We start from the raw sequence: 10,533 nt of genomic DNA on the forward strand, positions 1-10,533 counted from the left end.
TTTTGTCTCAGGAGACATATTTACAAAAATGTTGCTATGGCCAATGTCAGAGACATTTTTGCCTGTGCTCTCCTCTAGGATTTTTATGGTTCCAGGTCTCACCTTTAGGTCTTTAATCCATTTTGTGTTTATTTTAGTGTATGATAAAAAAAAAAGAGAGACATTTTAACTTCAAAACTTTTCACAATAAAAGACTATCCTTTTAATTTCCCTTTATGATAATTTCACTTTGGTGCACTGATTTTTCTCATTTTTTTTTCTAATGGGTGAATACTTTGGCACAAATGGATAGTGGTTCACACTGTAGTATTTGTTTCCTTGCATTTGACACTTCTCTTTCTATGAGTAGCTGGTTTATTAGCCAGAAACCAGGAGTGATGCAAGTGCCCACTGAAATGTTCCTGTCCACCCCCCCGCACCAAGAAAGTACTCTCCACCTTTGTAGATGGTCTTCTTGGTCTTCCCCTGCCTTTGTCCATGTTTCTTGAGCCTTACCTTTTCCCAGAGACCCACCTCACATCTTTTATTCTATCTTTAATGATCTTCTCTTCAAGAGTTGCATTTCAGAGAGTCTCCACTCCAATACAAGTTTTGACTCCTTGTATTCACCTGTCTCCAACCTTACAGTAGCAGTTTGCCCTATGTTGTCCCCCTTTTTTTAATTTTTATTTTTTAAAGATTTTATTTATTTATTTGACAGACAGAGATCACAAGTAGGCAGAGAGGCAGGCAGAGAGAGAGGAGGAAGCAGGCTCCCTGCTGAGCAGAGAGCCCGATGCAGGGCTTGATCCCAGGACCATGGGATCATGACCTGAGCTGAAGGCAGAGGCTTTAACCCACTGAGCCACCCAGTGGCCCCGTGTTGTCCCCTTTTTTATGGATCCAAGAAGAGTTGTTGATTTTTTAGTCTGTTCAGCTTTTTACTTATTAGGAAGGAGTGGTGACTTCCAAACTTCTTACATGCAAAACTGGAAATGTCCCACTCTCACACTTCTAGTACTAGTAATATGTGTCTTCTCCCTTTTTGTCTTGGTTGGCTTGGCTAGAGGTTGATCATTTTATCAATCTTTTCAAAGAATCAGCTTTTGGCACTGGTGATTCTATTGTTTACTTGTTTTTCAATTGCATTGAATTCTGGCTGTTTTATTATTTCTTTTCTGCTTCCTTTGGGGTAGAAGCTTAGATTATAGATTTTAGATTTTTCTTTATTTCTAATATATATAGTTCATACTATAAATTTCCTTTCATCCCACAAATTTTGGTAAGTTGTGTTTACATTTTTATTTTGTTTAAAATATTTTAAAATTTCTTGGGGCGCCTGGGTGGCTCAGTGGGTTAAAGCCTCTGCCTTCGGCTCAGGTCATGATTCCAGGGTCCTGGGATCGAGCCCCGCATCGGGCTCTCTGCTCAGCGGGGAGCCTGCTTCCTCCTCTCTCTCTGCCTGCTTCTCTGCCCACTTGTGATCTCTGTCTGTCAAATAAATAAATAAAATCCTTTAAAAAAAATATTTTAAAATTTCTCTTGGGACTTCCTCTTTAACACATGTGTTATTTAGAAATGTGTTATTTAATGCCAAAATATTTTAGCTATTTTTTAAATTGATTTCAAGTTTAATTCCACTGTGGCCTGAGAGGACACTTTGCATGATTTTTATTCTTTTAAATTGGTTGAGGTCTGTTTTATGGTCCAATACATAGCCTATCTTAGTGAATGTTTCATGTGAGTTTGAAAAGAATATGTATTCTGCTATTGTTAGATGAAGCAGTCTCTAGTGGGTTTAGAAATAAACCCAAACCCGTGTGGTCAGTTTTAACAAGAGTGCAAAGTCAATTTAATGAGGAAAGAATAGTCTTTTCAACAAATGGTGCAGAGAAAAGAATGATTTTAGAGCCCTGATTTATACCATACATAAAAATTAACTCAAAATGGATCAATGAGCTGAATGTACAAGCTAAATTATAAAACATCTAGAAGAAAACATAGGGGTAAATCTTCATTACCTTGGATTTGGCAATGAATTCTTAGATATGATACCAAAAGCACAAACAACAGAAGAATAAACAGTGAAATTTTACTTCATCAAAATAAAAAGCATTTGTGCTTCCAAGAACTTTATTAAGAAATTCGAAAGACAACTCAGAATGGGAAAATGTACTTGCAAATCATATTTCAAATAGAAACTTATACATTGAGTATGTAAAGAACTCTCAAAACTTAATAACAAGATAAATAACCCAACTTTTAAAATGGGAAAAGGACTTCAATAGACATTTATCTAAAGAAGATGTACACATGACTGGTAAGCACATGAAAAGAGGCATGACATCATTAGTCATTAGGAAAATGCAAATCAAAACCACAATGAGATACTACTTCACATCATTAGGATGGTTATAATAAAAAAAGGCAAGTAATAACAAGTGTCAGCCAGGATGTGAAGAAATTGGAACCCTCATAATTTACCTATGGGGAATGTAAAATGCTGCAGCTGGTTTGGAAAACAGTCTGGCAATTCTTCAAAAAGTTCAACATAGAATTACCATATGACCTAGCATTTCCTTTCCTAGGTATACACCCAGCAGAAATGAAAACAATATGACTGCAGAGAAACTTGCACATGAATGTTCATAAAAGCATTATTCATAATAGCTGAAAGGTGAAAACAATCTAAATGTCCATCAACTGATGGATGAAAAAAGAGAAGTTGGCCTATCCATACAGTGAAAAATTATTCAGCCATAAAAAGGAACAAAATACTGATATAAGGTATGACATGGATGAATCTTGAAAACATGATAAGTGAGGAAAGCCACATACTGTATGATTCCATTTATATGAAATGTTTAGAACAGGCAAACGCATAGAAACAGAAAACAGATTTGTGGTTTCCTGGAGTTGGAAGGAGGAGAGATGGGGCACTGACTGCTAATGGGTACAGAATTTCTCTTTGGGAATTACGAAAATGTTCTGGAATTAGATTATTGCGATAGTTGCACAGCTTTGTGAGTATACTCTGAAATTAATTTTATTTTTACTTTGAAAGGATGATTTTATGGTATGTGAATTATAAAAATAAAATTTTTAGTTAAGAGAATATACCTCTGGTAATTCCTTGTGCCATATGGTGATGCTCACATGTATGGGACATGTGGTTTCTCTGAACTGTGTATTTGAGTCAGATTGTATTTCAACAACCACATCCCAACAAGTGTCTCTTAGAATGTTTTAGGAGGGTAGCAGGAAGAGATTAAAAAGAGCACAAGGAAATTTTTTGAAGTGAGGCATGTGTTCATTATCTTGATTGTGGTAGTTGTTTCAACGGATATATACTCATGCTGAAACAACATTTTATACTTTAAGTATTTATAGTTTATTGTCCACCAGTTATACCTCAATAATGCTGTTGAGGAAAAACTAATGCTGTGAGGGGAAAGAAAGAAGAAATTGTCTACCACAGAGGAGACACTAAACAATCAAGTCCAACAAAATTACTCAGCTTGTTGATATTACAGAGACTTTGTCACTGGTCACTCCATCTGGTGTGATGAGTGTCTTAGTTCCAGTGGCTATAACAAATTACCACAGGCTGAGTAGCTTAAACAACAAAAATTTACTTCTTACAGTTCTGGAAGCTGGAAGTCCAGGATCAAGGCACTTGCATATCCAATGTCTGGTGAGGGCCACCTTCTTGTCAGAACTTCACATCGGGGAGAGAGAGAGAGACATCCCTCACGTGTCTTTTCTTTTGAGGGCACTAATCCCATTGGTAAGGGCTCCAACCTTATCACCTCATTGACTGTCAGAAGCCCTGCCTCCAAATATCATTACACTGGGGACTAGGCGTCAACATTTGAATGTTGAGGATACAGTCAATCCGTAGCAATGGAATCTGAACAAGAGTGCCCCTTGTGGAAGCCTCTTACACAAGTTGGTGCAGCCACTTTGGAAAACAGTGTGGAGATTCCTTAAGAAATTAAAAATAGAGCTTCCTTACGACCCTGCAATTGCACTATTGGGTATTTACCCCAAAGATACAGATGTAGTGAAAAGAAGGGCCATCTGTACCCCAATGTTCATAGCAGCAATGGCCACAATTGCCCAACAGTGGAAAGAACCAAGATACCCTTCAACAGACGAATGGATAAAGAAGATATGGCCCATATATACAATGGAGCTTTATGCCTCCATCAGAAAGGATGAATACCCAACTTTTGTATCAACATGGATGGGACTGGAGAAGTCTATGCTGAGTGAAATAAGTCAAGCAGGGAGAGTCAATTATCATATGGTTTCACTTATTTGTGGAGCATAAGGAATAACATGGAGGACATTAGGAGAAGGAAATGAAAAGCTAATTGGGGTAAATCAGAGGGGGAGATGAAGCATGAGAGACTATGGGCTCTGAGAAATAAACTGAGGGTTTCGAAGGGGAAGGAGGTAGGAGGATGGGTGAACCTGGTGGTGGGTATTAAGGAGGGCACATATTGCATGGAGCACTGGATGTGGTGCATAAACAATGAATCTTGGAACACTGAAAAAATAAAGTTAAAACAAAAAGAGAGTGCCCTTGCTCATACAGGATTTACTGTATAGATTTATAAAATATATTTCTTTTTGAGGGTCCTAGACCAAAATATTCCAAAACCATTTGTTTAATATCTGAAGTTATTGTGCAAACATACTAACTAGGTGACATCAAATTTTTCTTACATCTGACCTTAACAATTTTACTGTGTTAGTCTTAAACAATTAAATATGTATAACAATATTAGACGTTGTTCCATAGCCAGTCATATCTACAGAAATACAACCCACAAGAACTTTTGATTTGAAAAGCCCTCCTATTTTTCTTTAAAACATTTAAATTAATTAAATACGTAAATAAAAATTTAAATATATTTAAATATATACTTAAATATTTTATATTTCTAAATTTCTTTAAGACATCATTTTAAGGTCTGAAATTTGCAATTTACCTAAAATTTAGCTTGGCTTGGGGGTGAAGAGGGCTTGATATAGCCCTTACTTCTTATTATATCACCATGTCTGTAAAAAAATACGGCTCTGTGGAAAAATGATGCCAACTATTGATTGGTTTATTGATTCAGCTATATTATTTGCCTTATTTTTTTGTGGTGTAAATATTTTATATTAACAAAAATATTTTTAAATGCCATCCTCATAATTCTAAAGCTTTAGCTGCATTTAATTCATGAACACCTGAAGGTGTAATAAAGGGGGTCATTAGGTTCTTGAATGGAGAAATGGTTTTTTTAGTCTTGATACATTTTGATGAAAAAAATGTTCTTACGATGACTTCTTGTTTCCATGAGGTAGAGAGAGGGTCTTTAGTGCTTGGAACCGATGGAGCTACAACTTAGACCGTAGAATGCATTGCTTTGAGTACATAGGTGTTATCAGAGCAAAATCCTACCATGGAAAGATCCATTGGGAGTGGAGTGTTGCGAAAATCCAATCAAAGTAAGCACCACCCTCGATCCAGGAAGTCGCGCTGTGGATGGGAAATGATAAAAGAGTGGGCACTCAGAAGCTAAAAGGGAAGCTGGGGACTTCTAGTCTCAAATGTGGGCCCCCAAATGTGTCCACAGTGTGAGTAATCATAAAATCAAGACATCTGTGGGTCATGCAAGGAGAAGATGGTCCCTTTGGGTCCTCTGACAGAGAACATACTTTGGTCCCCTTGAAAATGGGTTGGCATGGGGGTGAAATGGACAACCACACTTAAAAGGAAAACTAAATATTTCTCCTAAGATCCACACCCCCCTGAAAAGACACTCTTAACCATAATGAATATATAAAGAATCATCAGCCACTCTTGAATACTCAACAAGCATCCTCCCTCCTCCTCCCTCCTACTCACTCCTCTAAATAAGAAGGTATGCACAGACACAGTGAGCTTTTTGGAGACATTGGAGAATTCTCAAGATGCTTTATTTTCTGACACACATGCTTTCAACCTATTTGGAAAATGTTCTACTTTGAGCAATGTTTCTTACTCTGAAATACACCAAATAATTTTTAATAAAATAAAAACTACTAAGTATCTTGTGCTCGTTTTGGCAGCACATAGACTAAAACTGGAATGATCCAGAGAAGATTAGCATGATCTCTGTGCAAGAAAGACATGCAAACCTATTCAGTATATAGTTAAATGTGCTTTGTTTAAATTTAAAGGAAATTTATAGATCTTAGAATATTTTATTTTGGATGGTATCATGAGTTGAAGTTGATAACGTCATGATGGTATCTTGTGATGAGTTGAACACAAGATGCTATTTTCATTCAAGGGAATGGGGTCATATGCACATGGCATGTTTTTACTCACATACTAACTACATGCTGCACGAGACCCACTCCCGCTGTGGGTAACTGACTTTAGAGTCTTACTTTTAGATCGCTAATTTAAGAAGTTTCTTCTTACTTTTGAATGTTGATAGTTTCATGTTATTTCAGAGGTATTCCCCTGAAAAAATTTCCATCCTTATTTTTGGAGTTTCTTATTATGGAAAATTTAAAATATATGCAAACGCAAACAGACTAGTATGATGAACCCAAGTCACCCGTATTCAACAATTATCAGCTCAAGGTGAACTTTGTTTTATCTATTCCCTCAACTACTTCTGGCCCTCTAGTATTATTTAGAATCAAATCTTGACATCTTATAATTTCAGGCATAAATATTTCAATATATAACTCTAAAAGACAAGGATTCAGATTCTTATGTACGTATGTATGTATTTAATTAATTTAGTAATCTCTATTCCCAATGTGAGGGTATAACTCATGACTACAAGATCAAGAATCGCAGGATCTTCGGACTGACCCAACCAGGCACCCTGACAAGGTGCCTTTGTCTTTTTTTTTTTAAAGATTTTATTTATTTGAAAGAGAGAGACACAGTGAGGAGGGAACACAAGCAGGGGGAGTGGGAGAGGGAGAAGCAGGCTTCCCACCAAGTAGGGAGCCAGATGCGGGGCTCGATCCCAAGACCCTGGGGTCATGACCTGAGCCGAAGGCAGATGCTTAACGACTGAGCCACCCAGGTGCCCAGTGATTTTTTTTTTTCATTTTTTATTTTATTTTTTAAAGATTTTATTTTTAAGTAATCTCTATACCCAATGTTGTACTCAAGCCCACAACCCCGAGATCAAGAGTTACATGCCTCCCCGACTAAACCACCCAGGCTTCCCAAGGGTTCTTTTTAAAAATAAAACAAAACCATAGTTCCATTTTGCACTTAAAAATGAATAATATTTTATCATTTTGAACATAGTCAATGGATTATATTATAGTCAGTGATTCAAACCAAATCAGTTTTTGAGGAATGCTTTCATTTTTGTACTGTAAGTAAGACAATGCGGTCTGCCTTCCTGTCTACAGAAGGAAGGGATTTGAGTTAAAACAAGGATAGAGATAGGCAAAGGGAAATGTGATCGTACCTGGTTGATACCTGGATTAGTGAGGGCTCTGACTGCAGGTCAGAGCTGGAATAAATGGTAAAAGGACCCTTTATTTCAATGATACTGGAGTATCTGATGGAACCAAGGTGCAGGAAGTCAGCAGGGGCCTGGAAAGGATCTGAACTGGGAAATGGGGTGGAGTCATCCCAGGGGAATCCTCTCCATCATACAACTCTCCTCTCTCTCACCGATATTTCATTCCTCATGTGTGGGAAAAAGCTATGCTTAAGCCCCCAAATTTTCTCTACTTCTCTGTAAAAGAAACCAGCCAATGCTGGGATGAGAATATTTTAGTTATAATTGCAAGTTTCCAGGAAAAGGGGCTCTGATCGGGTCAGTTTGGGTTACATGTTCACTATTGGTCTGGTCAGCAGTGACTGAGGGAACGGGTCACATGTCACAAACATGGCGTCAAAGTTTACCCATGTGGTTTGGTGAGGAGTCAGAATCTTCCAGAGAAAGTTAAGGGCCATTGCTCATGGTCTGGGTTGTTGCCAAGGAAGACTGAGAGCAGGAGCATCTCTGGAGCTAAGGAGTCAATGGTGCATGACCATGTGTAGGGTCTCAGGCAGGAGGGCATTCCTCTCTCCCCATGCAACAGTGGACAGGTGTCCTCACTAGGGAAGGGATTCCATTCGGGGATGGGTTGTCAAGTTCAGCCAACTCTGTGCTTCTTTCCCTGAAGGTTTTAGAACACAGACTCCCCTGCAAGTTTTTCTCCAGGTCCCAAAGTGAGAACCACCCTACAGGCCAGTGAGTGAGCTAGGATTAGTCTGCCTCTAGCTCGGTCTTGTCCCATGGCAGGTGCGGGCTGTGGAGTTGCAAGAGAAAACCCTTTAAAATAGGTCCCCCATCCACCACACGACCTAAAAGCAAGGCTAAGAGGCAGGAAAAGATGAAGGCACAGTACAATATGTAGAGACGAGACAAAGTTAGAGGTTGGGAAAGAATCAAAGACTAAATTCAGCCAAAGTGCTTGAGGCAAGGCCTGACTAGGTGTGTTCATCTTCTTCACTGGGCCCTCCTTATTCTTAACTCCTTATTCTTTCTCTCTTTCCTTCCTTCCTTGCTTCCTCCCTCTCTCCTTTCATTCCCTTTTTCTACTACTTTCTTGCTCACTTTCCTTCCCTCTTTTTCTCCTTCTTTATTCAATGTTCCTCCATCTGTGTTTTGAAGACCATCAGCACAAATCACTTCAGAGGCTCCTTCCAGATTCAGATTCTAGACCTGGTTCCCAGACATTCAATCTGGCAGTCTTGGGGCCTGGCCTGGGAATCTGCCTTTTTCACAAGTCAGGAGATTTTGATACACACCCAAGTTGGAGCACCACTTGCTATGGGCAGAAACATTAGTCAGGTTAACCCCAGAATATTCCATTCATTCCTGTGCCTTTAAACAAGATGAATTTTCCTAATATAATTTCCCTACATTTCTGTGGTGATGGAGATGTGTGTAGGCAACATACCGCAGTTGTTAGTGGAGGCATTTAAGTCTACACCCTAAATACCTCTCGTCCTGCCCCAGGAGCTGCCCTAACAGCTGCCTGGTTCAAGAAAAGCTCCCGAAGCTCTCCTGGGCTGCCAGTCATGCCACCATCTCCCCAGATTAGGGAAGTGGTTTGTTTGCTTCCCTTGATTCAATAATGTATTCACACTCTTGAACATGGCATTGGTACCGTGAGTTGGCTAACAAAATAATAATTCTGTTTACATAGAAATTGTAAATTCTAATTTTTGAAATGTCACCAGCCTGGTTTGATATAACGGTATCTAGATTCGTATATCAAAATGCTCTTACTAGAAGAGAGTCTCCAGTGTGGAAAGTATAATAGCTACCCTGGGCTTACAGATGAGTCAACCTGGGTGTATAAGGTCATCTTGGGCTGGTCCTGAAAGAACTGTTTCTTTTCAGTTCTTATTTTCAGAAACAGCTTTATGCTCAGTCTTTTGGCTAAGATCTAGCATCTGTTCTTATCAGTTTAATATCTGATACGTCCTTCATCTGAGGACAATATGTTAAATGGGTTTTAGGAGCAGGGAGATGGGGTAGGAACTTGCTCGTCCACTCCATGCATTGAGCTGGAATTGCAGGGCCTCTAGGAACAGTGCACCCCCCTCTGGGGGCTTCAAACGTGTGATGGTGTTGGGGAGCCTGGCTAACACAGTGAGCACAGCACGTGACTCTCCATCTTGAAGTCATGAGTTCGAGCCCCATGTTGGGTATGGAGCCTTCTTAAAAAATAATAATAGCGTGGTTCAGTCAGTTAAGTGTCTGCTCTTGGTTTTGGCTCAGGTTGTGATCCCAGGGTCATGAAATCGAGCACCGCATTAGGCTCCGCACTCAGTACGGAGTCTGCCTGAGATTTTCTCTCCCTCTCCTTCTGCCCATCCTGCTCATGCTCTCTGTCTCTTTCTCTCTAAGATAAATAAATAAATCTTTTAAAATAATAATAATAATATTAACAATGATAATAATTAAAACAATAAATTGAAAACAGCTTTGTTGATATATAATTTACATAGTAGGGGTGCCTGGCTGGCTCAGTCTGTAGAGCATGAGACTCTTGATCTCAGGGTCATGGTCATGAGTTTGAGTCCCATGTTGGGCACAGTGTTTGCTTGAAGAAAACTGACATACAGTAGACTCACCCGTTGTGAGGTTATGGTAGATGCATTTTAGCAGATCTCTGTATTTACATGTATATTATGAATGAATCCCATTTTCCAACACTTCCACCCATTCAAAAGGCTCCCTTCACCTGTTGGAGAGGAAACCTGCAGTTCATTTCCACTCTGTCAGCTGGCAGAGAACACGAGAGGATAGTTTACGGAACGTTGCTTCAACACTCAACCTTTGTTCTGAGATTTCAACTGATGATACATATTTTTTAGTGAAAAGGCATTGCATGTCTTTTACAGGATGCAATTGTTGAAAATAGGTTTTTTCTGAAACTTGCTAATGTCATTGATCAGGTAAGATTTATCATATGCCTGTGAGCTTAATCACAATTTCATATGTATTTTACTGTATAGGAAGATCCATGTAAAACTAC

General features: G+C 38.9%; 2 non-coding genes across 2 annotated transcripts; both read left to right on the forward strand.

Moving 5' to 3' along the window:
* Positions 1-6,068: 6,068 nt before the first annotated feature.
* Positions 6,069-6,176, forward strand: LOC122911017. Its single transcript, XR_006385359.1, has one exon. It is a non-coding gene; the product is annotated as a U6 spliceosomal RNA (small nuclear RNA).
* A 3,235-nt stretch (positions 6,177-9,411) lies between these two features.
* On the forward strand, positions 9,412-9,596 carry LOC122910849. The gene has a single exon (XR_006385283.1). It is a non-coding gene; the product is annotated as a U2 spliceosomal RNA (small nuclear RNA).
* Positions 9,597-10,533: the final 937 nt, after the last annotated feature.

This window comes from Neovison vison, chromosome 6 (assembly GCF_020171115.1).
Source record: "Neovison vison isolate M4711 chromosome 6, ASM_NN_V1, whole genome shotgun sequence".
Classification (NCBI taxonomy): domain Eukaryota; kingdom Metazoa; phylum Chordata; class Mammalia; order Carnivora; family Mustelidae; genus Neogale; species Neogale vison.